The sequence below is a fragment of the Aquarana catesbeiana genome, linkage group LG06, assembly GCF_042186555.1.
Source record: "Aquarana catesbeiana isolate 2022-GZ linkage group LG06, ASM4218655v1, whole genome shotgun sequence".
Lineage (NCBI taxonomy): Eukaryota > Metazoa > Chordata > Amphibia > Anura > Ranidae > Aquarana > Aquarana catesbeiana.
Window position 1 is genome coordinate 126,064,782 of NC_133329.1, and position 27,814 is coordinate 126,092,595.

Sequence of the window (27,814 nt, forward strand, 5' to 3'; positions counted from 1 at the left end):
TAAATAAGGCAGCCTGTTGCCAATCACTGAAATCAGTCTGCACTATTTTAACCCCTAGGTGGCAGATCCATGACACCCTGCCTCTCCTGCAGGAATAGCACAGGCAGTGGTAACGCTGCTAGGCCCTACACTCACTGCTACTGTGGATGCAGCAGTCCACAGAGGGCTGGAACAGCTACACATAGAGGTTCAGGCCCAGGCACAGACACTCACATATGCAGAAGAAAGGATCTCAGCCCTGGAGGATCCACAGTTAGCATGCATGAATGCAGCAAATAGAGATATCTGGGACAAACTCGACGATTTGGAAAATCTTTCGAGAAGAAACAATTTACGCATAATTGGACTCCCTGAATCAGTTTCTGCTACTCAGCTCACAAATATCTGTACAAAAATCATTCCCGAGCAACTGGGTGTCACGTACCTGGTGAAGACTGAGCTGTAGAGAGGGCTTCTCCTGCACCTCCTGTCTAGCACCCCTGGTAGAGATGACAAGGAGTGAAAGACACAGAGTGGCACGAGGGCTGATGTAGCAGGTGGCTCAAGCCAGGTCTTGGCAGGAACCCGATGGCTGCAGATCACTGGATAGGCACCGAGGACTGGAACTCCATGTTGCTGGATCAGCAGGCGTAAACGTGGTTGATACATAAGCCAGGAGGTCATCAACAGCCGAGCAGAACGTGAGGCAGAAGCGAAGACAGGATATAGGCTGGGTTTGGTACACAGTTGGGCAGCGCAGTACAGAAACATGGAGCAGGAAAAGGGTCAAACACAAGCCGGGGTCACAAAAAGGCAGGCAGAAGTCCAAGGAAAGGTTAAGATACAAGCCGGGTCAAACACAGGAACACTGGAATAGATCAGACACAGTTAACAGGTACTAGTTGAAAGACCACTCAGCAATGTGTGTATGACATTGTTCCATTTAAATAGACCAGCTGGCACCAGTGTGTGCACGTGTGCGCTTACGTGTGCTTGTTTGCAGCCGTGCGCTTCCGCGCATGCGCCAGTACACCGTATTCTTGGCGCACACACTACTGTGCCCACGCCTATGCGCCAACGCGTGTCTATCAACCAGATTTCTCTTACATTGCCCCCTCAATGGGCAACTTCTGGATGCCCATCAGTAATTTCTTTTCGGGGTGAGCCTGGAAAAAAGCCTGTATCAACCTCTTGGCGTGTAAATTGGACTCCCAAGAGTTGTCTTCCGGTCCCTAGCCCTTCCATTTAATCAAAAACTGGATTACATTTCTTCTCTTTCTACAGTCCATAATGGCTTCAACCTCATACTCCTCATTACCGTTAAATAAGGTAGGTGCAGGTGGGCCTGACTCACGACCAGGAAAGGGATCTAGCCTTGCATTCTTCAGTAATGAAACATGGAAGACTGGATGAATTTTGTAATTCTCCAGGAGTAACAGTTCGTAGGCTGCAGGATTGTTCTGCCTTTTGACAGGGAAGGGACCAATAAATCTCGGTCCAAGTTTATTGGATGGACAGAATAATTTTAAGTTGGCAGTGGATAACCAAACCTTATCTCTGACTTGGAGTTTTAGGTTTCCTCTTCTTTTCCTGTCAAAATTTTTTTATTGTCTTGCTGTGCTTTGGAGATGTTTCTTTGTAATACTTTATTGTTCAATAGAAGGGAGTTTAATCTTTCTTGGACTGCAGGAACACCAAGGAATCAGGCAAGATGTCAGGTAGAAAAGTTGGAAAGTATCCATAGTTTGCAAAAAATGGGGCTTGTCCCATAGCTGAGTGAACCGCATCGTTGTATGCAAACTCTTCCAGGGGTAACAGTGATGGATGCCCAATCATTCTGGGCAAAGGATGAGAAGCAACGAAGATATTGTTCTAGAGTCTGGTTTGTACGTTCAGTTTGGCCTTTAGTCTGGGGGTGGTATGCTGAAGAGAAATAAGTTTCAATTTTCAACATCTTACAAAGTTCTTTCCAAGACCTGGAAGTAAATTGCAACCCTCGGTCCGAGGTAATTCTGTTGGGTACCCCACGGAGTCTGACTACCTCCCTGATGAAGGTGCAGGCGGTTTCTGTTGCTGACGGAGTTCCTATCAAAGGAATAAAATGAGCCATCTTGGTCAATCTATCCATGATCACAAAAATGGTGGTAAATTTTTCAGATGGTGGAAGTTCAACAATAAAATCCATATTAATCATCTCCCAGGGCCTCTTGGGAATGGGCAGTGGTCTCAGCAGACCCCAAGATTTGACTTTATCATTCTTGTTTCAGGCACAGACCTCACAGGTGTTCACATAGCTCTTTCAGTGGAGTCTCAAACCTGTTGTGGAAAATTTTATATTAATGTGTTGTCATAAGTCTCCCAGTGTGTGTGTTCAATCACAGTCCGCTCTAATAACTGACTGGGGCAGACCAACCCTGGTTGAGATCTGTTTGGTAGTGAAAAGCTCTTTGGGGACGTAGAGAAATGTTTGTGGAGTGGGGACATGTCCGCCAGCTAAGGGCACCTGTGCGATGCACAGAACGATCATCTGGTGGGGATGTGTTCGCTCTGCAAAGACATTGTCGGTTTAACGAGTGTGCTCTCATGTTGCCCCTGTGTGCCTGATCAACACATTTGTGGCCCAATGAGTGTACGCCTGCCGATAATCTCTCGTCCACAAAGACAGTAGAATAATCCCAGGTATACATTGTTCTCTGGAACAATGTATAATAGGGATTTCTATCAACGGAAATACGGGAGTCTTTTGGGTTCTGGTTGGAGACAGGGTTAATGTTTGAAAGCCATGTGGCTTCTAAAAACATACATGCACCCTGTCTCCGCTCAGACACACCCATAAGACTCCTGTAGTCATTGTTCATTGGTTGTTGCATTTTCCTGTGTTAAATCCTTATATGGTCATTGATATCCTGTGAGGTCACAAGCTTTGTAAGAGGTGTTTGGCTGTTGGAGGCGGAACCCTCGAGCTTTTGGGACCTCCTATTGATATGCTAATAAAGTGGCTCACGCAGACAGCTGGGACAGGCTGGCGGCAGTGGGTTTTTTGGAGCTGGAACGATGAGGATGTGTTTTGTCTAGTGGTCTGGATGGGGCACACACCAGAGGATGGATACGATCAAAAGGTGAGATGGTATTATATCATTTAGACGAAATTGTTATTAACAGGAGATTTGGCTGTGTGCTTTGCGTACAATCAAATTTCGCTAACAGGGTACGTTACAGCCGTGTAATTGTCTGTTATGTGGCTTGGTTGTTTCATTGGATAGCATGTGTTCCGAAGTTGTGCTTTTTGTAACTTTAACACTTTTAAATGTTTGTCTAAGCATTCATTTAGTATCTCAAATGTGTAATTTTGTGGGGAGAAATTTTTGGTTTTGGCAGGAAAATGTTTTTTGTCTGCTACTTCCTTTTGTTCTCTTGTTGTTGTTGTCTACCGTGTAACTACGGTCGGCCATTTTCTTTTCCTTTGTGTGTGAACTTTGAAATGTTTATCCATCTTGGTCAGTTTTGGCAGGAAAATGCGCCATTTTGTTGTGGTCTGGCTTTTGTTGTGGTCACCATGTGCATCGGCGGCCATTTTGAAGACCTGTGAGACTTCCTATAGGGGAAGCTCCATTGTGTATTCCTTTGTGTGTGCAAAGCCATGTGCTTTAAGCTACAATCTGGCTTCTAGGCACCATTTTGTGAATTCTATTTTTGTACTGTTTACATACTTTTCAAGGAAACTATTGCGTTTTCTGTATTGAATATTGGTTTTAAGTTGAAATGCCTGTCGCATATCCAAGTGCCCATGCATTGTTGGGACATCACAATAGGAGCTGTTTACACCCTGTGGGGGTCTCAGGTTTCTAGGTAATAGCATGGGGGAGTTCTAACTCTCAGAGTCAAATAGAGTGTATTGTTTAAGAAATCCTGGTTTGTCTTGTCATTTGTTAATGTCGGCCATTTTTCTGTAGTCCTGGTTTCATTCACTATTTTGCCGTGGACCGATTTTCGATTGCTGCAACTGCCTTTTTGTTTCTGCTGATTTTAGTCTCGAGTGAAATATCTCTGGTTTTGTACTGAATTCCATTTCCAGCAGAATCATTTAGGTTTTTGTTCCAGTTGTTTTAAAGAAGTTTATGTTTCTAGTGAAGATTTCTAATGTCTTGATAGACAATATATGAAGCTATTTGAGGCTTCCCCTCCCCCTCCCTCTTCCTACTCAGGTGTGCAACAGGAAGTTGGTGGGAGGGACTTGGGGTCTTTTGACTTGTGTTTGGAAGGACGAAATCATTTTTATTTTTAAATGAAATTAAGGTTTATACTGTAATACAGTTTTGGGTAGAGAGCAAACAGGAGGCATCCAAGTTATTGTTGTAATATCTAGGTACAGAGAGAAGCCATAATATTTTTTGAACAGTGGAGGATTTCATGGTGCTTTGTAGTTTGTCTGACAACACATTTATAGGGCTGCCGATAACTGGTTGTAGAGCATGTAAATGTGAGGATTAGTACGCTAGCACACCGGGAGGCCGTGTAAAATAATCGGAGAACGCCGGGTGCGAGTACTGTAAAAATAGTCACTAAGCAGTACTGATCCGAAAACTAGTGCAAGGGTGCCCTGGACGCAGGGACCGTCATAAGCGATTCGAATCGTCATGGGTAATGTTGGTCCATGCGTTGGAGGAAAAAAATGAGGCTCCACACCAGTCAGACAGCTGCACTTCACATGAGATCTGGGTCTGGGGCTCCGGACATGAGACCCCTTAAAGATTGGCAGATATAGTCAGAGGGTACAGTAAGGTGTATTCCTTTGGAAGGTACATTTGATGTCTGGAGGTACGAGACCCCAGAATAAAAATACCTTGGAAGTAGTTCAGCTGTGGCTTCAGAAATCTGTAATGTTGAGTGAGTTGATGGATGTGTAGTATACATTTGTGTGATTAAAAATACACAGGCCTGTTTTTGAACTTTGTGAGGCTGGTCCATGCAAAGATTTTGAAATGCTCTCGTGCCTTTCGAATTGTATTCTTTTTCTATCGCTAAAAGAGTGAAGGCAGCATTCCATCTGGTCGTTTCTATTTTTTTTCATTTTTTGTTTTTGGGAACTGTGAAATATCTCCCCCACATTTGTATCTAAATGTTTTTCTTTGTCTCAATGTTTGTATGTGGTAACAAGATGTTTGAACCTCCCGTGACAGCCCTCTTGCGTGTCGCGGCTGTTGTATTTTAGGAAAACTGTGAAAGTAAGATTTACAGAGGGTTTAGTTATTATCGGTTTTGTGAAATGTCAGTGACAATTTACCAATGTACACGAATGTTGTATTGTTTACCATTCTTTGAAGGATAAGAGTAATAACTTTTGTTTATAAGTATCTTTTCAGGTCCAAAGAGTTTCTGAAAGTGTGTGTACAGGTGTATAAGAAGGTAAAAGTATCATTGGCTATTTCACTGTTTTATTCTGCACCATTCTAAACCCTACATGTCTTCCTCCAGTTTGTAATGAGGAGGAAGAAAAGGGGGGATGAGAGTGGTGAGAATAACACATTTTCAAACCAACAATACTAACCGCTCTAATTCTAACCAAGTTTGTGCCAAGACTGTCTTTCTTTGATGGAATTTGAAGCAGCAAGCAGCAGTCTGGTGAAAGAGGCTCCCATCCCAGATGCTAAGAACCTTTTTGTCACTGGTTCCAGGTATTACACCCCGGATGGTAAGCCACGCACAGGTTATGCAGTGACCACAGTCCCGATGTCTGGGTTATTGTCATATGAGGTTTGTTTGAAGGTCAACCAAAAACAGAGTTGTACTTTCCTCATTAGCTGTCACCTACATTCTCAGCTGATGGGGTAGGTGCACTCATTGTAACATGAACTTCAAAAGGTCCACCACAGGGTTCATGAGTCCATCCCGGACCCTGACACAATAACCAGTTTACATTCTTTCCAACCAGGTGACTGGGTCATTGTAAAGAAGCTTGAGGGATGAGACCACGCCAGCCACTGCAAAAAGCGGATCAACCACAAAAGAGTAGAGAAGTATCTTCGTTGATTTATATTTTTTGTTTAATAAATTTTGGCAAGGGTAACGATGAAAAGCATCCCAACATCTAAGAAAGATAACAGGACACATGGTCGGGTATTAGTGCCCCAGCGATGACGGCGGTACATGCTATATGTGACGTTCATATTGGTGTGAGGAGTTTTGACAAACTAGTAAAATCCAAACAGACACCTGTCAAAAGAACTTAACAACAAAACATTTCTAGAGGGTAAAATTAGTTATAATTTTAACAATAGCTCTGGTTCTTGCCAGCTTTGGTATCGGGATAACGAGGTAGCCCACAAATGTGCTACAACTGTAGTTTGGTATTAATGTGGATCTACAGCTTTATAAGGTAATTTCCCGTAAGACAAGAGGTTCATGTGTGCTGGTGAAACTCGTCCCAGCATCTTATGTCGTGGCAGATCGCGAGGATCTGATGGCGCGAGAGAAGGTAAGAATGGCAGGGACAGCTGGAAGGGAATTGCTTGTACACGGTGGGGGCTTGAGCTCATGAAACGCTTGAACAATTTCTCATCCATTGAGGATGAGATGTTTTCATGTAACTGTTGAAGCTACAAGGAAGTTCCCACAGTCCAAGGGGGGTTTCTGGGAATTCAAGTAAAGATTGTTATATCTGGATCGGGGATAGTAGTGACAAAGTTCAGGCCCATATGGATAAGGTTTAGATCCCTGCAAGGCAAAGCCAGAGCTATAGATAGTGAAGGTTGGAATCCTTTTTAAGGGTTTGGGAATCGTTGGAGATTTAATTTTTATCTTGCAGCAGATCATAGTGAAGGAAGTAGGGGTATATATACTCATGTTGTTTTTGTTTCTATTCCTTCTATATGCCATGATGAGGTGCTCCTGTTTCCTGATTGGACGCGTGACCAGAGCCTGAGCAGATGACCACATCTTCTCTGATGAGATGCCCCGAAGCCCGACCCACGTACAAGACACAGAGGATCCCAGACCGACCGGCGACTACTACAGCTCACCACGTCATCTCCAACAGAGTCTACATGTCAAGCCGTGTTTTACTTTTTATGGACTAAGAAGAAGATCAGGATTCATCGAGGGACACATGGGATCATATGACAAGAGGAGGGACTGTTGTGGAAAATTTTATATTAATGTGTTGTCATAAGTCTCCCAGTGTGTGTGTTCAATCACAGTCCGCTCTAATAGCTGACTGGGGCAGACCAACCCTGGTTGAGATCCGCTTGGTAGTGAAAAGCTCTTTGGGGACGTAGAGAAATGTTTGTGGAGTGGGGACATGTCCGCCAGCTAAGGGCCCCTGTGCGATGCACAGAACGATCGTCTGGTGGGGATGTGTTCGCTCTGCAAAGACATTGTCGGTTTAATGAGTGTGCTCTCATGTTGCCCCTGTGTGCCTGATCAACACATTTGTGGCCCAATGAGTGTACGCCTGCCGATAATCTCTCGTCCACAAAGACAGTAGAATAATCCCAGGTATATATTGTTCTCTGGAACAATGTATAATAGGGATTTCTATCAACGGAAATACGGGAGTCTTTTGGGTTCTGGTTGGAGACAGGGTTAATGTTTGAAAGCCATGTGGCTTCTAAAAACATACATGCACCCTGTCTCCGCTCAGACACACCCATAAGACTCCTGTAGTCATTGTTCATTGGTTGTTGCATTTTCCTGTGTTAAATCCTTATATGGTCATTGATATCCTGTGAGGTCACAAGCTTTGTAAGAGGTGTTTGGCTGTTGGAGGCGGAACCCTCGAGCTTTTGGGACCTCCTATTGATATGCTAATAAAGTGACTCACGCAGACAGCTGGGACAGGCTGGCGGCAGTGGGTTTTTTGGAGCTGGAATGATGAGGATGTGTTTTGTCTAGTGGTCTGGATGGGGCACACACCAGAGGATGGATACGATCAAAAGGTGAGATGGTATTATATCATTTAGACGAAATTGTTATTAACAGGAGATTTGGCTCTGTGCTTTGCATACAATCAAATTTCGCTAACAAACCCAGCCACCAAAAGGAAGTTGCACAATCTCCATTGTCTTGGTTACCCCGAAATGTCCTGCTAAGGGATGGTCATGACAGAAACTCAGGATCTTGGGGCGCAGACTCAGGGGTACGAACACTTTTTGATTGTGTAAAAATAGCCCTTCTTGTTCCTGAAAACAGATACCTGATGGCAATGCCTGTTTGAGCTGGGTGATCAGGTCTACTTGTAGTAGTAGAAAACTTTGTGCCGGCAGGATTGTGTCTGCCTTCTGGGATTCTCCTTCCTCTGGGTACATTTGTGATAGGGCGTCGGGCTTGCCATTCTTGGAACCCGGCCTAAAAGTAAGGTGGAAGGAGAAATGGGAGAAAAATAGCGCCCACCTGCCGAGGTCTTAACCGCTTGGCTGTTCTAAGGTATTTGAGGTTTTTATGATCAGTAAAGATCAAAATGGGATGGGCCACTCCTTCCAGCAAATAACGCCATTCCTCCAGGGCTGACTTTATGGCTAATAATTCACGATCACCCACATCGTAGTTCCTCTCTGCGGGGCTAAGTTTTCTAGAGAAGAAGGCGATGGGGTGTAGTAGAGACTTCATCCCCTGGCGCTGGGTCAGGATGTCACCCACAGCATTCTCTGACGTGTCCACCTCGAGAACATATGGTGATGCAGGGTCTGGATGTTGTAAGATGGGAGCTGAGATAAACAGAGCTTTCAGTTGGTCGAAGACGGCTTGTGCTGCAGGTGTCCACTGGAAGGGGGTATAATGTTTCGTCAGTTGGGGATAGGAGTGATAATGGTGGAGAAATCCTTAATGAACTTGCGGTAGAAGTTGGCAAACCCAATGAACCTCTGTGTACTCTTCCTGTCTGAAGGAGTGGGCCATTCTAGGATGGATTTGATTTTTTGGGGATCTATGGAGATGCATAAGATGGAGATGATAAGTCCCAGGAATTGAATGGTGTCTTTCTCAAATTCGCACTTCTCGGCCTTTGCATATAGTTCATGGTCTCTTAGCCAACCAAGAACTTTTTTCACATGCTCACGGTGTATCGGGAGGGAATTAGAAAAGATGAGGATATCATCTAGATACACGATAAGAAACAGATCAAGGAAGTCTCTGAAAATATTGTTAACAAAATGCTGGAATGTTGCTGGGGCATTACACAGCCCAAAGGGCATACCAAGGTACTCATAATGTTCAAATCTAGTGCGGAAGGCAGTTTTCCATTCATCCCCCTTGCAGATTCATACTAAATTATATGCCCCTCGTAAGTCAAGTTTTGTGAAAACAACAGAAGTCTTAAAACGTTGAAAAAGTTCCGGAACTAAAGGCAAAGATAACTTTATTCAACTCCTGGTAGTCTACGCAAGGGCGCAGAGCGTGATCCTTCTTTTCCACAAAGAAAATTCCAGCTCCTGCAGGGGATGTGGAAGGCCGGATGAAACCTTTCTCTAGGTTTTTGTCAATGTACTGACGTAGCACCTTAAGTTCTAGTTCAGAGAGGGGAAAAATGTGCCCAAACGGGATTTCAGAACCCGGCAACAGTTCAATTGGGCAGTCATATGGGCGATGAGGTGGCAGAATGTCTGCCTTTTGTTTATTAACAACATCCAGAAATTCATGATAAACTGCAGGTATGAGCTGTGACACAGGAGAGTCAGTATGTATCCCCAAAAGAGGTGCAGGTGTCATGGAAATGGGGTAAAGGCAGGACTGCTGGCAGTAGGAAGAAGGAAAGGTAATTTTCCCTGTAACCCAGTCTATCTGCAGGTTGTGGGCCTGCAACCAGGGAATGCCCAAGATAACAGGGAACAAAGGTGATGGGATAATATCCAGGCGTAAGTGTTCCTGATGACCCGTATCAGACGTAGCCAGTAGCGGGCAGGTCTCATGTGTTATAGGCCCAGACCTGAGATGGGACCTATTGGCCAGGTGGATGGACAGCTGGTAGGTCTTTGTTTGCACAGGAATTTGGTGATGCTAAGCAAAGTCCTTATCCATGAAACAGCTGCAGGCCCCGGAGTCGACTATAGCTGGTACCTGAATGTTTCTCCCGGGAAGCTTTCCCTGAATCGACGATCAAGCTGGATAGCAAGACTAATGAAGCCATTAAGGGAATTGGGAACCTCCACTCGAGCAAGCTCAGCCTTGAGTCCTTCGGACAAGCCAAGGCGGAATTGATGTCGTAAGGCTGCATTGTTCCAACCGGAATCAGAGGCCCATAAGTGGAATTCTGCAACATAGTCCTCGGCGGGTCGACGACCCTGTCGTAAAGTATGGAGCATAGACTCTGCGATAGCAGTGCGCTGAGAGTCATCATATAGCTGGGCTATTGCTTCAAAAAATGAAGAGAGAGAGTCCAGGACAGAGCTATGTTGTTCTAGGAGTTGGTGGGCCCAAGACTGTGACTCTCCAAGAAGTAGGGATATAACAAATCCCACCTTAGTGATTTCAAGTGAGAAAGTTCTTGGCTGCAAGGCAAAATATAGTTCACAAGAGTTCTTGAACGCATGGAACTTGTGCTGATCATTGAGAATCGCTCTGGTGCAGGAACTCGGAGTTCAGGTGGCAGCATGACACTTGAGGGTGCGAAAACAGTCTGTTCAGATGAGGCAAAAGTTCAGGTGCGACCTTCCAGCTGTACGTGGCTCTTTTGCAGGGTGCTGACTGCCTGTGTGAGGGAGACAAGTTGCTGGCATAGCAGATCCAAAGGTGAAGCCTCTCTCTCAGTCTCCAACATCTGGCTGAGTGGCACTGTCTTGTACCTGGTGGAGACTGAGCTGTAGAGAGGGCTTCTCTTGCACCTCCTGTCTAGCACCCCTGGTAGAGATGGCAAGGAGTGAAAGACACAGAGTGGCACGAGGGCGGGAACCCAATGGATGCAGATCACTGGATAGGCACCGAGGACTGGAACTCCGTGTTGCTGGATCAGCAGGCGGAAACATGGTTGGAACATAAGCCAGGAGGTCAACAGCCGAGCAGAGCAGGTACCGGAGCGTGAGGCAGAAGCAAGGCAGGATACAGGCCAGGTTTGGTACACAGTCAGGCAGCACAGTACAGAAACATGGAACAGGAACAGGGTCAAACACAAGCCGGGGTCACAAGAAGGCAGGCAGAAGTCCAAGGAAAGGTTCAGGTACAAGCCGGGTCAAACACAGGAACACTGGAACAGATCAAACACAGATAACAGGTACTAGCTGAAAGACCACTCAGCAATGTGTGTACGACATTGCTCCATTTAAATAGACCGGCTGGTGCCAGTGCGTGCACGTGTGCATGTACGTGTGCCTGTTCGTGGCTACACGTGCCCACCTGTTTGCAGCCGTGCGCGTCCGCGCATGCGCCAGTACACCATCCTTTTGGCGCACACATTACTGTGCCCGCGCCTGTGCGCCAAGGTGTGTCTATCAACCGGACTTCTCTTACACTGGGTCTCCGCATACCCTGCACCATTGAAAGGGCGTATCACATTGGGCAATACTCAGAAAGTCGCATCAAACCTCGCTACATCATAGTCAAATATCTCAACTATGCTGACAAGAACGCCATTATGCAGAAGTTCCGCCACACACATTAGCTGTCGGTTGAAGGTGCAAAACTACTGCTTTTTGCGGACTACTCAGTGGAGGTGATGAAACAGCGTAAAGCCTTCTCTCTGATCTGTACCACTCTGCACAACAACCAAATCCGGTTCTCTTTGGCATACCCGGCAATCCTCCACGTCCAAACGCACCAAGATGAACAACTTACTTTTACCACACTCGATGAAATGGAAAGCTACATCAATGCCCTGGGCACGGAAATGGACCACACCAACTTTGCAGAGAATTCAACCTCTCCATCAGCGTCCTCTCCATCCGCACTACCCAAACAACAACGTAGCCTGACCAAGCCTCCATATAAACACAGCTGAGTCACTCAGAAGGATGACCACTCTGGAAATCGCTGAAAGTCCACAGAGACACTCTGTTATTGGTCACACATGGGAGACGGATAGTATTACCCCCCTCTTTTTCCCCATCTCCTCCCCTTGTTCATGCTCTACTATTTTTTATTTTTTTTTACTATATATGACTGAACTCTGTGTTGCGGTAAATGTGCTAGCCTGCTATTCTACTTATGCCTGGTTTTGTTTAATATTTAAATGTTTGTGTTTCTGTTACCATCATGACATTCTATTGCTCACACTAGAGATCGCCATAGAGGCTCCTGCTGCTAATCAGCTCCACTGCTCCCCATTGAACTCACTCATGAGCTGAGCTCTCACCCACTAGCACCTGCCCCCCTGTCCGGAGTTGATACGCTCCCTCCCTAACCCCCTCCCCTCTGGCTTCCATGTCACCCACCACCCTTCCCCCACCTTCCTTCTCCCCCCCTCCCCGTAGCCCACCCTCTGGCATCAAAAGAGGAGCTAATAACTGGCAGGAGTCAACCTACGATACTTTCATGACTCTCAGATTGCAGATGCTCTGCCTACAGGGGGGCTCCATTGCAAGCCTCCAATCCAAAACGTTACTTTATCTCAGACATGGCCTCTTCAACCGATGGGATTCACCTAAAATTTGTATCATGGAACGTTAAGGGGCTTCGCTCTCCATGTAAGCTTATGTCAATTTCAGATCACAGTCCCATCGTAGTACACATGATACATGCTAAATCCTCATCCCCCTCACACACATGGCGCTTTCCTTCATATGGCAGATAATGAAGACTTCTGCCACATGCTATATGAAGCATGGAACGAATACACCTCCACTAATGGAGCTCACATCACCGAACCAAACCTCTTTTGGGAAGCTTGTAAAGCTTTCCTGAGGGGCAAAATCATCTCCTATACCACCCAATTTAAAAAACATGCCAGGCAACAATACAGACAATACAGACAAGCCAGTGAAGCTCTATGTTTGGCACACGAACACCTAACAATACAGACAAGCCAGTGAAGCTCTACGTTTGGCACATGAACAACTAACTCTGAACCGCACCCCTAATAATATACGAGCGTGGTGTCAGGCTAAACGTACATTTGACCTTTGGGCAGAACAACGGGAAGCAGCTAAAATGTCGTACTCTATGCTGCATTTTCACAGGTTTGGTAACAAGACAGGCAAACTATTAGCCAAACTATGCTCAGGACCAAGCAACTGCGGAAGCTCTCCTGGCTAAGACCCGTCTGCCCAAAATTCAAAATGCATAGCTAGATGAACTTAACGCTCCTATCACCACTGACGATATCCGGCTGACAATCAAAAATATGACATCTGCCAAAGCCACAGGCCCAGACGGCTACACGGCTGAATTCTATAAATTGACCAACAACTTTATTCCACACACCCTGAAACATGTCTATGCAGCCATGTGAGATGGGGGCCCTTACCTTCCTACTGGAACACAGACACACATCAAATTGATATCCAAGAAAGGGAAAGATCCTCTATTACCGCGCTCATAACGCCCAATTTCCCTAATTAACGTGGATGTCAAAATCCTATCTAAAATCATCGCATCGCGCTTAGCCCCCCTACTCCCCTCTTTATTACACTCGGCCCAATCTGGTTTTGTTCCAGGACGCTCAGCCACTCTAAACATACGTAAGGTTTTAATGGCACTAGAACACGCTAAAACACACCCTGATCAAGACGTCGCTATTATATCACTGGATGCCGAAAAAGCCTTTGACAACGTTAGTTTGTCCTGGCTGTTCAGAATAATGGAACAACTCAGCTTCTCGGGCCCAATCATGCGATTTCTACAATAAATGTACGCACCGCCAACTGCACGTCTTGTCACTCCTGACTTCGTCTCAGACTCGATACCCTTAACGAAGGGAACAAGGCAGGGATGTCCCCTATCACCCCTACTTTTTAATATCGCCATCGAGGCCCTATCCAGAATACTCAACTCACATGACGGGATCAGTGGCATCACTATGGGTAACCAAGTTCTCTGCTCCGCTCTATTCGCAGACGACATACTGTTATTCTCCACCGACCCCCTCACAAACTTTGACAGACTCCGAGAACTTTTTGCGGCCTTTCAACTAAGCTCTGGCTTTTGCAAAAATTTTGATAAAAGCAAAATTCTAGTGCTCCACCCATGGTTGTCTGCTAAATTGAGACTTTTATCCCCGTTTGCTCTGGCAACCCAGTATATCACATACCTGGGCATCCGTATAGGACGTGAATCCTCCTTCCTATATTTACTCAATTATCCCCCGTTAATAACTAAAATTGTTAAGGAGTTGGGAGATGTCACCTTTTTAAAATGGTATCGTTTGCAAGCCTACTCTACCCTATGCAGACCATACCTCTTTTATTAAAACATTCTGATGTACAAAAATTTCATAGGGCATTAACTACTTTTATATGGTCAAGCAAAAAGCCATGCATTGCGTTACAAAAACTATGCCTCCCAAAGTCCGAGGGTGGGGTGAGTCTACCCAATATTCGTTTCTATAATCTCTCATGCTTACTTAGACAGGGTCTAGACTGGCTTAATGGAAAGTCTAAATACTGCAATATCTCACTCGAGGGTGCTTTGACCTCCCCACAAGCCCTTTTAGCCATCCTTCATTCCAATCCTAATGCTCTACCGCCTCACCTCAAATCAAGTGTACTCATCAGAGATGCAGTCACCGCTTGGAGAGAGGTACGGAAACTACTGGGATTACCATCAAGCATCTCATGCTATCTACCAATCCAAGGCAACCCTATGTTTCTCCCATCCACTCTCCACAAAGCATTTAATCAATGGCAAACCAAGGGCCTCACAAAAGTAATCTCTATATACCATGACAAACCTGGCGCATTCAAACCTTTCCAAGCCCTATCGAGGGAATTTTCCTTGCCACCGCCACACACCTTCTTCTATCATCAATTAACTGACTATATGAGGTAGTGTTATGGATCTAAATCCGATCCCTTTCAACAGTCTTTCATTGACACTGTGCTTCAGAGAAATTATTATACCATCTCCAGTCTTTACTCCTATCTTATTAAACACCAATCAGAAAAATACCACCTTAAACCATTTCGAAAGTGGTCCAACCTATTTGGTGACAATGAACTGCCGGAAAAAATCCTTGAGGGATACAGACATGTTCGCAAACTTATATCAGAAACGTGGCGTGAAACACAATTTAAGATCATGCACAGAGCCTGCTACCCGTTAAGCATCAACAAAGCGGACCCAACCCAAGCTCAATGCCCTTGGTGCTCCCTATCTCGCCTCACGTTGCTACACCATCTCTGGGACTGCACAGCCATCACTGCCTACTGGGACTCTGTACTTGCCCACATTTGCAAAATCAATAAAACACAGATTCCAAAAGATCGTCTACTATTTTTGTTTGGTTACACACCACTAGCATCCTCTTCACCAGCATTAAGACCCCTAAATATTCCACAGTGGGCCCATCTATGTCTTTTGGTTGCTCGTAGGACTATTTTGTCCCACTGGATTTCACCAACACCACCCACTCTACCAGCAGTGAAAAGGGCTATGCTATCGCTCTTCTACTTAGAGAGAGTGGACACCATTACACTGAACTTTCATTCTACCTCATGCTTCTTCACAAGATGGCGTAAATATATAGAGGCCACACTAACCCAGAAAGTCTTACAAGAAGTCATGCAACCATTCCACTACACTGACTGGTATTTGAAAAGAGATCTCACCAATTCACTGGGCAACCTCAAAGTATCCAATCTGTCCGACTCCTCTACTTTTCTTCCACCATAGGACATTCATTGACTCCTGCAGCTCTTTGACATCCATGACTCTCTTATGTCTGAAACTAGCAACTCCCGTAGCTATTATCGATACGGCTAGGCCATTATCTGAGATCACCAGCCATTCATATCCAAACTATGCTTCCACTCCTGAAGGTATTATGGTATAAGTTCTCACTTCTGTATGTATCACATTGCTTTACCATTGTTGTATAGGTAAATAGGACTCACCCGTTCCACTCCCCTCCCCCCCCTACTTAGAACTCCACCTCCTTTGTTGAATTGAATACATATGTATAACTGCTCTTAAGCTAATGTACTCTATATAATTTTACTATGAAAAACCCAATAAAAAAAAAAAAAAAAATAGTAAGTTGTCTATGGGATAGGGTGGCATCCAAACGCAGGCCCGAGATGTTTGGATTATCCCTGATGAATCGTAGGAAGGGTTCAAGGGTCAGGATGAATATCAGAGGTGACAAAGGGCACTCCTGTCTCATCCCATTTGCTACCCAAAAGGATGATGAAATGGATGGATGGATCAGTTGTGAAATCAGGTCTATCAAATGCATGGAGAGGATTTTGGTGAATATTTTAAGATCCACATTTAAAAGGGAAATCGGACGGTAGTTTTGGCAATGTAAGGGATCCTTACCCTCCTTTGGAATCACTGCAATGTATGAACACAATGCGTCTCCCGGGAGGGCCATCCCCTTTCACGTCGCATTATACGCAGAGGGAAGGTGTGGGATCAAAAGATCCTCAAAGGGCTTGTAGTATAGAAGGGAGTAACCATCGAGGCTGAGGTAACCCTGGACAAGAGAGATTGAGGCATCATAAAAAGATCAATTCTGGTGTAGGAATCATGCCGGTGCGAGTAGAATGTGAAGTCTCTATGGCTCAGGTGAAGAACCCGCCACATGTCTACAAGGTGGAAAGCATAGAAGTTCCTCTTTAGTCATTTCAACGCTGTGTAAGAGATTTGAGAGGTGTTCATGACAAAGTTCATGTCACCCCCCAGGATCACCGCACCCTCAGCAAATTCTCCTAATTTGGTAAATATTGGGTCCAGGAAAGCAATCTGATTTGAATTGGGGAGGTATAGGTTCACCAGGGTGACTAAGGAACCCACCACTGTCCCCTTTACAAAGAGAGCTCTTCCCTCCGCATCACTCCATTTATCCTTCACCAACCACTGGGTGGTTCCACGGACCAGAATCCTCACTTCCCTTGATTTAGAATCAGGAGAGCACCCGTGGTATAACATCAGGAAAAAGTGGTTACGGGGTCGTGGTATTTTATCAGCACTGAAATGCATCTCCTGAAGGAGACAAACGTGAACCTTCATATGTTTCAGGTTATCCAGCACTATGGAGCGTTTCTCTGGAGTGTTCAACCTCTTCACATTGATAGAAACAAGACGGACAGGCTCTGTTTTACCCATGGACATGGCATGGGCTGGAGAAGGAATAAGGGGGAGAGGTGGAGACAGAGGAGAAGCAGAAAGAAAAAATGGATAAAGACAACTAATACACCGTGGGTCTAGAAAAGACCTAGTCCCAATGCACCCCAGTAACCCCAGACAAGGAGTCACTGAGCGGGTGCGACCCTATGTGGGGTAGGTGGTTGTACATAGCAGGAGTCAGAGGCTCCCTAACCTGACCCACACTGTATATAGAAAAGAACAGAAACAATAGTCAAACAAGGCTGTACAAGAGTGGCTGAAAAGCCAGGCGATGCCGATACCGGTACCCCTTTCTGAGATGTCCAGGTACCCAACATGGCATGCCCCCTGAGCTAAATCCTGATTAGCATAAGATGGCATCAGAAGATAGTTTTACACAGCTTTTTCACATAGGACTAACTACTAAACGTTTGAAGAACAGTTAATTAACAAAACACATTGCACACAACAAAACTGATACCTGGATGGAAGGCTTCCGCTACATGTACCAAGCGAGGGAAAGAGCTGGCTGATAGACAGGTCGATCAAGCCTGATCTGCAGGGGAGGTCGTGTGCAAGAGGGCAGTCACCAGATATATTTAGGCCCTGATGGAGAGGGGAGGGGTTGGCCAGGGGGGAATAAGGGGGGGGGGAGCTGAGGGGGGGAACGGGAGGGGGGAATGAAAGGGGGGAGTGGAAAAGGGGGCGGGGGAATGAGAGGGGGGGAAATGGGAGGGGGGAGCGGAAAATGAGAGGAGGGGGAAATGGGAGGGGGGTATGGAGGGGGGGGTGGAGGCCCAGGAGAACCCAGTGGGGGGGAGGACCCAGACACATGGCACATGGAGAGCCGTTTCCCTTTCACAAAGTAAATGATTCCTACCCGGCATCCCTACTCCACAGGACAACAAAACCTGTACATGGACAGCCCTGTGTCAAACATAGCCACTAAACAGGCACGTCAGACCTCAGATACAGGGGGCGAACCCCACAAAGCTTTAGACAAACCCCCCCGTGCCATGTGCAAGAGGGTATATATAGTATAGTTTGTTTGCAGGACTTTAAAGGTGCCTTGCATACAGTATATACAGTGTACACCGCAATTAAATTCTATACATTTTTATTTTTATTTCTCTAAAATATTAATCCTTATAGGGCGTACACACGGTCGGACTTTGTTCGGACATTCCGACAACAAAATCCTAGGATTTTTTCCGACGGATGTTGGCTCAAACTTGTTTTGCCTACACACGGTCACACAAAGTTGTCGGAATTTCCGATCGACAACCACGCGGTCACGTACACCACGTACAACGAGACTAGAAAAGGCCGCTTCAGAACCAAGCGCGGCACCCTTTGGGCTCCTTTTGCTAATCTCGTGTTAGTAAAAGTTTGGTGAGAGACGATTCGCGCTTTTTCAGACTTGTGGCTTTCAGATCGTTTTCTGCCATTCAGTTTGTGCTTGTGGGTTTGTATCTGCTCTTCAGTGCGTGCAGCAAGTTCCGCGTGACTTTAGTTAGTCATTGTATTCTTGTTCGTTCGTTACTGGTTTTCAGGTTGCTCTTCACAGGCCTTGCTGTTCTTCAGTGCGTTCTGTTACTTCGTTCTGAGCAGCCGACCGTTTTCTAGCCATGTTTCGTATGCGTACTCCTCGTAGAGTTCGTGCTGTGCGGGGGCTTGGTGTTGGGGTCCTGACCTTGACACAAGTCCAGTCCATGAACAGGGTGAGGAGGAGTTCATGGACCAAGAATTGATTGCTTCAGCGTGACCAGTTCTGTCATATGCCTTTGCTCCGTGAGATCCGTGAGAATAATCCTGATGATTTCAGGAACTTTCTCAGGATGACGGACCCCGTGTTTCACCGTTTGTTGGCTTCGCTGACCCCCTATATCAGCAGGCAGGATACCTGCATGAGGCAAGCCATCACTCCGGAGCAGAGGTTGGTCGCTACCTTGCGGTATGTGGCCACAGGGAGAAGCCTGCAGGACCTCAAGTTCTCGACAGGCATCTCCCCCCAGGCTCTTGGTATCATTATCCCAGAGACCTGTTCTGCCATCATCCAGGTCCTGCAGAAGGAGTATATGAAGGTAAGATTTTTATCCTTTTATACATTTTATTGTATTGAATGTTTGCTAATATATTGTATTTCTTTCCTCATTCCCTAATTACCATGATTGGAATATGCTGTGAATGTCCCCTTTGTTCTCATGCATGCTGGATTTTTATGTAATTATTATTTTAGGTCTCCTGCCCTATCACCTCATGTAGTCACTTAACAATGTATTTTATCAGCTCCATAGTAGTGCTTTACCCCAAACACCCCCTAAAATGTTTGGAAATGTTATTTTTTATTTAAATTCAGGCAGAGTGCCAGAGGCTTTTTTTTGTGGTGTCCCCAAATTTTTTGTAACCCTCCCTCCCCCCAACTGCTAAGTCAGCTGATCCCAATTCTCTATCCTCAATCATCTATCTGCTGACTTTGCCAAACCCATACACACTATACCCATCTCTTTAGTGCTCAGATTTATGGATGAATTCCCCAAAGCATGTAGTGCAAGGGCCTGCCTGTATACTTTACAATGGTACTGTTCAAAGTTTTTGTATCCTATTATTATCTTGATAGGTAATAGCAGAATGTCCAAATGTCCTCAAATGTGTACAGTGTGTATTTATATCTTTGTATTATGACACTTCTTACCTGTCCAGTGGGCTGTCAATAGTGTAACTAAGGAGGGTCTGTTCCAAGTAATACCCTGTATTTAGGCATTCATCTCTCAATGAAGTGAAGAGGGTTACCTGTCCAAGAGTTCCCCCCCCCTATAATTAGAAATGGCCCATGAGGGGGGGGGGAGGGGGAATATGATAGGTGTACCTTATACTTTGTTGTTGTTAAATTCCCCTTAGTAAATGCTATCTGGAGGTTGCCCCATAATGTTTGTGTATAATCTGCTTGCCATGTTTCTGTGAAAAAATAGTAATGTTTATTGTTTTTTCCTCAACAGTTTCCTTCAACGCCACAGGAATGGCAGACTGTGGCCTCCCACTTTGCCCAGCGGTGGGACTTTCCTAACTGCGGAGGGGCAATTGATGGGAAACACGTCCACATCGTCCCACCACCCAACTCGGGGTCGTACTATTATAATTACAAGGGGTTTAATAGTATAGTGATGTTGGCGGTGGTGTCGGCTAATTACGAGTTCTTGTATGTGGACGTGGGGAAGAATGGCCGGATGTCCGATGGTGGAGTCATCGCCCAGACAGAGTTCTACAGGCGTCTCCAGAATGGCAGCTTGGACTTGCCACCTCCAGAGGACAATGTTGAAGGTCTCCCATTTGTGTTTGTTGCTGATGAAGCATTTGCGCTGGGGGACCACCTGATGCGGCCATTCCCGATGAGGACCCTCACCCCGGAACAGAGGGTTTTTAATTACTGGCTGGCCAGAGCCCGAAGAGTGGTGGAGAACACATTTGGAATCCTGGCCAGCCGGTTCCGATTATTTCTGACACCCATCCATATGGCGGAGTATAAACTGAACTATATAATACTTGCCTGCTGTGTTCTCCATAATTTTTTAAGAAAACATTCAGCCAACTATGCTGGCTCAGTTGGGCCTGAGGCAGGAATCCCAAATCCATCAACACTGACGGCGCTTGAAAGTGGCCGTCCTGGCTTGCCCTCCCTGAGTGCCCGTGATGTCCGGTTACGATACCTGGAGTTCTTTGCGGGTAGGGGGGCTATCAATATGCCAGACAATCTGTGAAACCTTTTTCAAATAAAAAACAACCAAAAGAAATTCTTTGTGGACATTTACTGCTTGTGTTTGTTTTAGCTGACCCTGACAGAAATGTGTTGAGTGCAGAAAATGTCGTGATTGGGTAACCTTTTAAAAAACAGTGTTGGCTGATTCTTCCTAAATGCTAAAACACATTTCACTACAAGTGCACTTGCAACTGCACTGAACCTGCACTTGTAGTGCAAAGTGGATTTGCCCTTAGGAAATAACCCCCATTTTGCATAAAACAGCAATTACATCACCCCAAAAGTGTTGTAGTGTTGAGACAATAATCCACACATTCTTGAGTAAGCCACTTTTTTATACCTGCACAATCACATGTGCATTTACGAAAGGTTTTTAAAACAAACCAACATGTTTGTTGTATAACAATTTTTGCAGTAGCATTATCAAAAATCGAAATATCCATTTCAGATAAAACAGGCCTGTGTAAAACCAACAAGAAAGCCAAAAAACTTGAACTTACAAAGTTCACATATGGTAAAACCTGAAGGCTATATCAGACATCAGTATTTAGGAACTGGGTTTGATATAGCGTTCAGATGGGGGGAAATCACCCCTGGAAAAGCCAAATTTGGAAGATGCACACCAAGTTCAGAATGTCAACATGTGCTATCTGCCATCAGGGGGGATCAAGGGACGTGTTTTGGGGGAGCAAGCCCTTCCTCAACGCGACTTTATAATTGAGAAAGGGGTTGCACCCCCAAAACGCGTCCATTGATCTCCCGTGATGGCAGATAGCACATGTTGGCACACTGTGTGCATCCTCCAAATTTGGCTTTTCTAAACATTGAAAACATTTTTGGAAGATTGAACCACAATAAAACAGGTGATTTTGTGGGGTTTAAATTCGCCCCAAAACATCAATGATGTTATTATTTTTTTTAATAACATCACTGATTTGTTGCTGTATGTTGTGCAATTCGAGATTACACCCCATGATTTCCCCGATCAGTATCTGGGCACTTTCAGATGTGAAACGTTCTCTCTCCCTCACATCACGATCACCTAAAAAGAGATAAAGAACAAAAAAAAAGGTCTCAAAAATCTGCCAACATCCATCTCTTTTACCTGAGCCTGTGGTCGCAGACACTCACCTGTTGTGGTGCCAATCTCCACCACATCTTCTTCTTCCTCCTGCTCAGCTTCTTGTGTTGGTGTTATTTCCCCTTCTTCCAGAGGTGGGGGGTCTGTGTTCTCCTGGGATGAGGGGTGTCCTCCGAGTCTTTTCTCCCCTATGTAAAACAAAAATTGTATACTTAGCACACAGATATTTGATGGCAGAACTAGAAATAGGAAACATTGCTTGGAAGTGGGGTACAATTGTCTATTTTAGCCGAGTTCCAAGATGTATATTTTTTATTGCCCTTTGTCAAGCTGCAATACTTTACCTGTTTGGTACAAGCTTCACAGATGTAGCCCCCCCTATAGTATACACTGGAGCACCTGTGTGCCCCCCCCCTAATAAAAATGGTGTTCTTGTGTCCCACACTAGTGCTCCAGTGTCCAGATGTGAAAACAGCTGCTCAGTGTCCTCTCCTTACACACAATCTAGTTGGCATTTCATTCTAGTAACAAACCCATCTACACAAACAAATATTTGGCATCCAAGTAGGCCCCAAAAAATTTGTGAAAATGCATATGGCCTAAACAATGGTGTTCTAGAGGCCGAAAGAAAAATGTTTGATACGAACGAATAATGGGCCCATGAACATTAAAGTTGCCCTTTTAAACGTTACAATTAATAAAAGCATATGGAGCAGAACGAACGGAATAAAGACAGAAAGAATAGGAACACAGCACAACTACTTACTTTTTTGCAGCACTCTCCGGATCTTTCGGTACTGCTCTGGCTCTCTCAACTTCAGGTCCGACCACCGCTTCCTGAGCTGATCTTTAGATCTTCGTACCCCGAAATTCCTGTGAAGGCTTTTGATCACTTTAGCAATGATTTTGGCCTTTCGGATGTTGGGGTGGGGGTAAGGCCCATATTTTCCGTCATAGTCGGACTTCCTCATGATGTCGACCATCTCCAACATCTCCCCAAACGACATATTTGTGGCCTTAAAACGTCTCCTTCTGGATCGGGATGTGCCTGGATCCGGGCTTTCCTCCTCCTCCTCCTCGTTGCTAGAATTAGCATGCACCTGCTGTAACTCCGCCATCATGCTCTTCACCCACTGCGCCGAACGAAAAGGGGCGGGGAATAGACTAGAAAGAACGTCAGGGGCGGGCGGAGTTACACGCCTGCGCAGTGTGTATAAAGTGTAACACGCGTGCGTATTACGTACGATCTGTGAGCGGAGGAAGGAGCATTGGACGCGCCGATCGTAAGAACGAAGGTAAGAGACAAACTTGTGCCTATACTGCTTCTAGATTGAGGCCTATATTGTAACAAGATTAGGAGAGTTTTGTGTGACATTAGGCTTTGTCTTGTGTTGTGTCTTGCAGTGAACATGGATATCTTAATGAAAGACAATGACTTCATGTCAGTATTCGTAGAGATGCTAAGTGAGCTGCCCTGTCTGTGGGAGATTACCCACCCCCATTTCAAGAACCAAGCAAAGAGGAAGGCAGCACTGGAGCAATTGTGTGAAATTGTGAAGCAGGTGATCCCCACGGCAGACATCACCTATTTAAAGATTTTCATTGGTGGCCTGAGGAGCACATATCTGAGGGAGTGCAAGAAAGTCCTGGATTCGCAGAGATCCGGAGCAGCAGATGACATCTATGTCCCCAGGATGTTGTACTATGACAGGCTGCACTTTCTGGCGGGCCAGATTGAACCCAGGCCATCCCTCTCAAGTCTTCCTTCCACGCTTCCTTCCCCCCCGGCTGAGGCTTCTGATGCCCAACCTGGGCCTTCCAGGCAACATGTGGAGGAGCCCAGATTGAGCCAGGTATAGCATTCCTCTAAATATTTCTGCTTGTCCAATCAATTATGTTAACTAGATGTTAGTTGGGAGTACTAATTTAGGATTGGGATTGATGAAGCAAAAACTAAAACCATGTCCCTTTTTCATACACAGGGAAGTCTCAGCCAGGAGGTGGCCGGGCCGAGGGCTACAGAGGTCCTGGGAGCACCACACACCATGGAGGAGAACATTGCTGCCTTCATAGCCTATAAAATGCAGAGGATGGAGGAGGGCCAAAAAGTCTTGTGTGAGGCCCTCATATCGGAGGCTCTGGAGAAAGGTATGAGGGGCCAAATTACAACTCAGACACATCTTTGGGATGGTCCTCCTCCTCCCTCTCCTCCAGGTCCTCCCAGTCCTCCTCCAGGTACCCCCAGTCCTCCTCCAGGTCCCCCCAGTCCTCCTCCTCCTCCAGGTCCTACTCCTCCTCCTGCCACATCTCCAACTGCACAGCCACAGCCCGGAAGGAAGCGTGGAAGGAAGACCAGACAGTGATTGCCCTGGGTTCAGTCTGGTCGGCCAAAAGATGCAGCCTCCTGTGGTACCACAGCCTGGGGACACAGATGTCATCTGCTGCTATCCGGATCTCTGCGAATTCTGGACCAGACTGCCCTCCCTTACATATGGACTCCTCAGGCCACCAATTTTGATGTTGAAGAATTGATTTCTGCCGTGGGGGTCCCAGGCTTCGCTAATTTCTCCTGTTGATCCAGTGTTGCCTTCCTCTTTGTTTGGTTCTGATCCCTTAATAAAGGATTTTTTTTTAATTATACTCTCCTATGTGTTTGACTTCAAAAATGACAGTTGGTTTGTGAGGATTCAGGTACATTTCAAATATACAATGTGAAATGAACAAGGGACACCAACAACAAACAATCTCCTGGAGATTAAATAAGAAAAGATATCAATGGTGTTGGGGTAACTTGACACACAAAACACACACAAAAATATTCGGGAGTAAAAATAAAAATAACATTGAACAAAGATCAGCCTTGGAAAAAATCCAAACATTAAAGAAAAAAAAAGGCTTAAAATCCAAAAATAAAAAAAAATAAAAAATATAAAACTGTCAGATGTGACAACTAATAACAATATATTCAGGGAATCCCACTAAAAAAACACAAATAAAACTTTGTGAGAAGTGTGTGTGAATATGAGCAGCAAAACTACTTAATTCTTGTCACATTATAAAGAAGAAGAGAGTGCGCTGTATTAAACCATTTTTAACATTGCAGCGTGACGAAAGTGCTGTATCCATTGCGAACGCTAAGTTTACCAGAACGAGCTGTCCCGTGTCGGAATTTCTTCTGAGCATGCGTGGCACTTTGTGCGTCGGAACAGGCCACACACGGTCGGAATTGACGCGATCGGATTTTGTTGTCGGAAAATTTTATCTCCTGCTCTCCAACTTTGTGTGTCGGTAAATCCGATGGAAAATGTCCGATGGCGCCCACACACGGTCGGAATTTCCGACAACACGCTCCGATCGGACATTGTCCATCGGAAAATCCGATCGTGTGTACGGGGCATTAGTTCTTTAAAGTACATGACTTCTGGCCATAAAGCTCATTCATCAACATATAACAATAATTTTATATCCTTTATCACAGTAAACCATTGCCCCTCCCACCCTTCAAAAAAGTTACTTATGCTGTATTCTTGTCATTTCTGAACAAGATGTTTTCCAAAGTCCTGCAAGGTAGTAACATTGGGGGACAACGTGTTTTGTGGGTTTTTAGAAATCCCTCATCCTTAGGCTCTGTGAAACACCTGGAGGAACTTCAGATGGTATCCCATCCAAATAATAGAAAGAGTAACTATTTTACCTCCATGCTAGTCCAAGCCATTTTGTCCCCAATGAATTGCACTCAATCCCTGAGAGGGACTCTAGATTTATATACAATAACCTTCAGCCATACACCAGAGTGACTTGCTATACAGTATACTGCATGTGCCTGGGTAAGACGGATTCTCAGATAAAGACCTAATATGTTCCGGAAAGTATTTATGTATAAAGAAGTGACATCAAGCGTTCCTAATATATAACTCTCTGACCACTCAGTTTGTGAAAACAAATTGATAATGTGTTCTATACCTTTCAAATTAGCAGAGATTTACACAGTAGATCCTATTCTTGCAAACATAGTAGGAAAAATTGTTCATGAAGAATTTGATCGCCGGTTGTCAGTTTGAATCCCAACCACAACGGTACCTGCATGGAATCTGCACGTTCTCCGTGTGCCCGGATGGGTTTCCTCCCACATTCCAAAGACATGTTGGTAGGTTAATAAGATTCTTTCTAAAATGGCCCCAGTATGTGTATGTATGAATGTGTGTTAGGGACCTTAGATTTTAAACTCATTGAGGGCAGGGACTGATGTGAATGTACAATATATATGTAAAGTGCTGTGTGAAATTGATGGCGCTATATATGTACCTGTAATAAATACCTGTACCACCAGCACCATACCATATAAGTGTATTTTAATGTTTTAAAAAAAATCAGTTTAATAAAGAGCTTTGTACAATGATTTGTGTACTCTATCCTCTTTTATGACACTTTGACACAGCCACTGCCCAAATAAGGAGTACGCCAGGCAGAGACCGTTCAGTAACATACTGGATGGCCAGCCGGTCTCACGCAACCACATGCACAGGTCCTGGTCCATCATAGCGGACAAGTCAGAAGTGATGCAAAATGTAATGCCCGGAGTGCCCCCAACCTGTAGCTCAGGTAACACGTAGTGGGCGGGGCCCGCAGGAGCCCGCACACAGCTCAGGACCAAGCTCCTGCATGCACAGACCCAAGGACAGCCACTGCCACCAACACAAAGGCAAAATAAACCCGAGCCCACCTAACAGCTCACAGCAAGAGTGCCACGCATGGACAAGAAAGGAAAAGGCAGCCACAACAGATGCACACCCTCCTACACAAGTGCCTCCAGTCAGGTCACCTGACCGAAAAAGTCGGCTCCAGTCACCGCATCCTATTAACAAAGAACATACCTATTACCACATCAGAAAAAATGAAACAAATCAACACAGTCATAGAAAAGAGTATCAACACTTATAGCATGAATACAGCCACCAATAAAGACACAAAAGATACATCTGATCGAGGAGAGTAAAAAAAAAAAAGGCCACCCACTGGCAACCTCCTAAAATATTGCAACATTTAAGTGGGATAAGTCAACCTGTTCTATTAGGTGTACATTCTGAAAAGTGAAATTGATTAGTGTATTCTGTATTAGACATGTGCATTCGTTTTCGTCCGAATGCATTTTCGTCCGAATTTCAGGTATTTTCGTTATGGTTTTAATAAACGATAACGAACGTGCAGAATCCGAAAACCAAACAATCCGACATAAACAAATGCTTTTTAAGATTTCGATGCGACAACAGTTCGATATGGATAGAAGATTCGACATGACGCTGACAATAGCGATCTGTGTCCATCAAACCTGTGGTCGAATGTGCCTAACCTTAGCTCTATTAGTCCAAGATTATTCTACATAGAGAGAAAAGATTCTACATAGATAGAAAAGATTCAACATTATAGAGACAAATGCAAAAAAGGTTGAATGTGCCTAACCTAACTCTATTAGTCCAAGATTATTCGACATAGAGAGAAAAGATTCGACATGAAGATTCGACGTGAACGGACATTTATGGTCAAATGCTCCGCCTATAGGCTATAGAAGAATTCTAAAGTAGGTTAAATAGTAATCATAATTAATAAATATAATTATTACTAGTGTCATACAACATTAGAATTCTACTATAGCTTGTAGGCGGAACATTCGACTGGAAATGTACGATTGCAGTGTCGTACAGTTTAGCTGCTCCATCTAATCTTCTTAGAACATTTGACAGACACCATAAGCCTTCAATGACACATTCAACCTTAGTATTTCTGATTTTCGGGCGAATGCATTTTTTTAACGA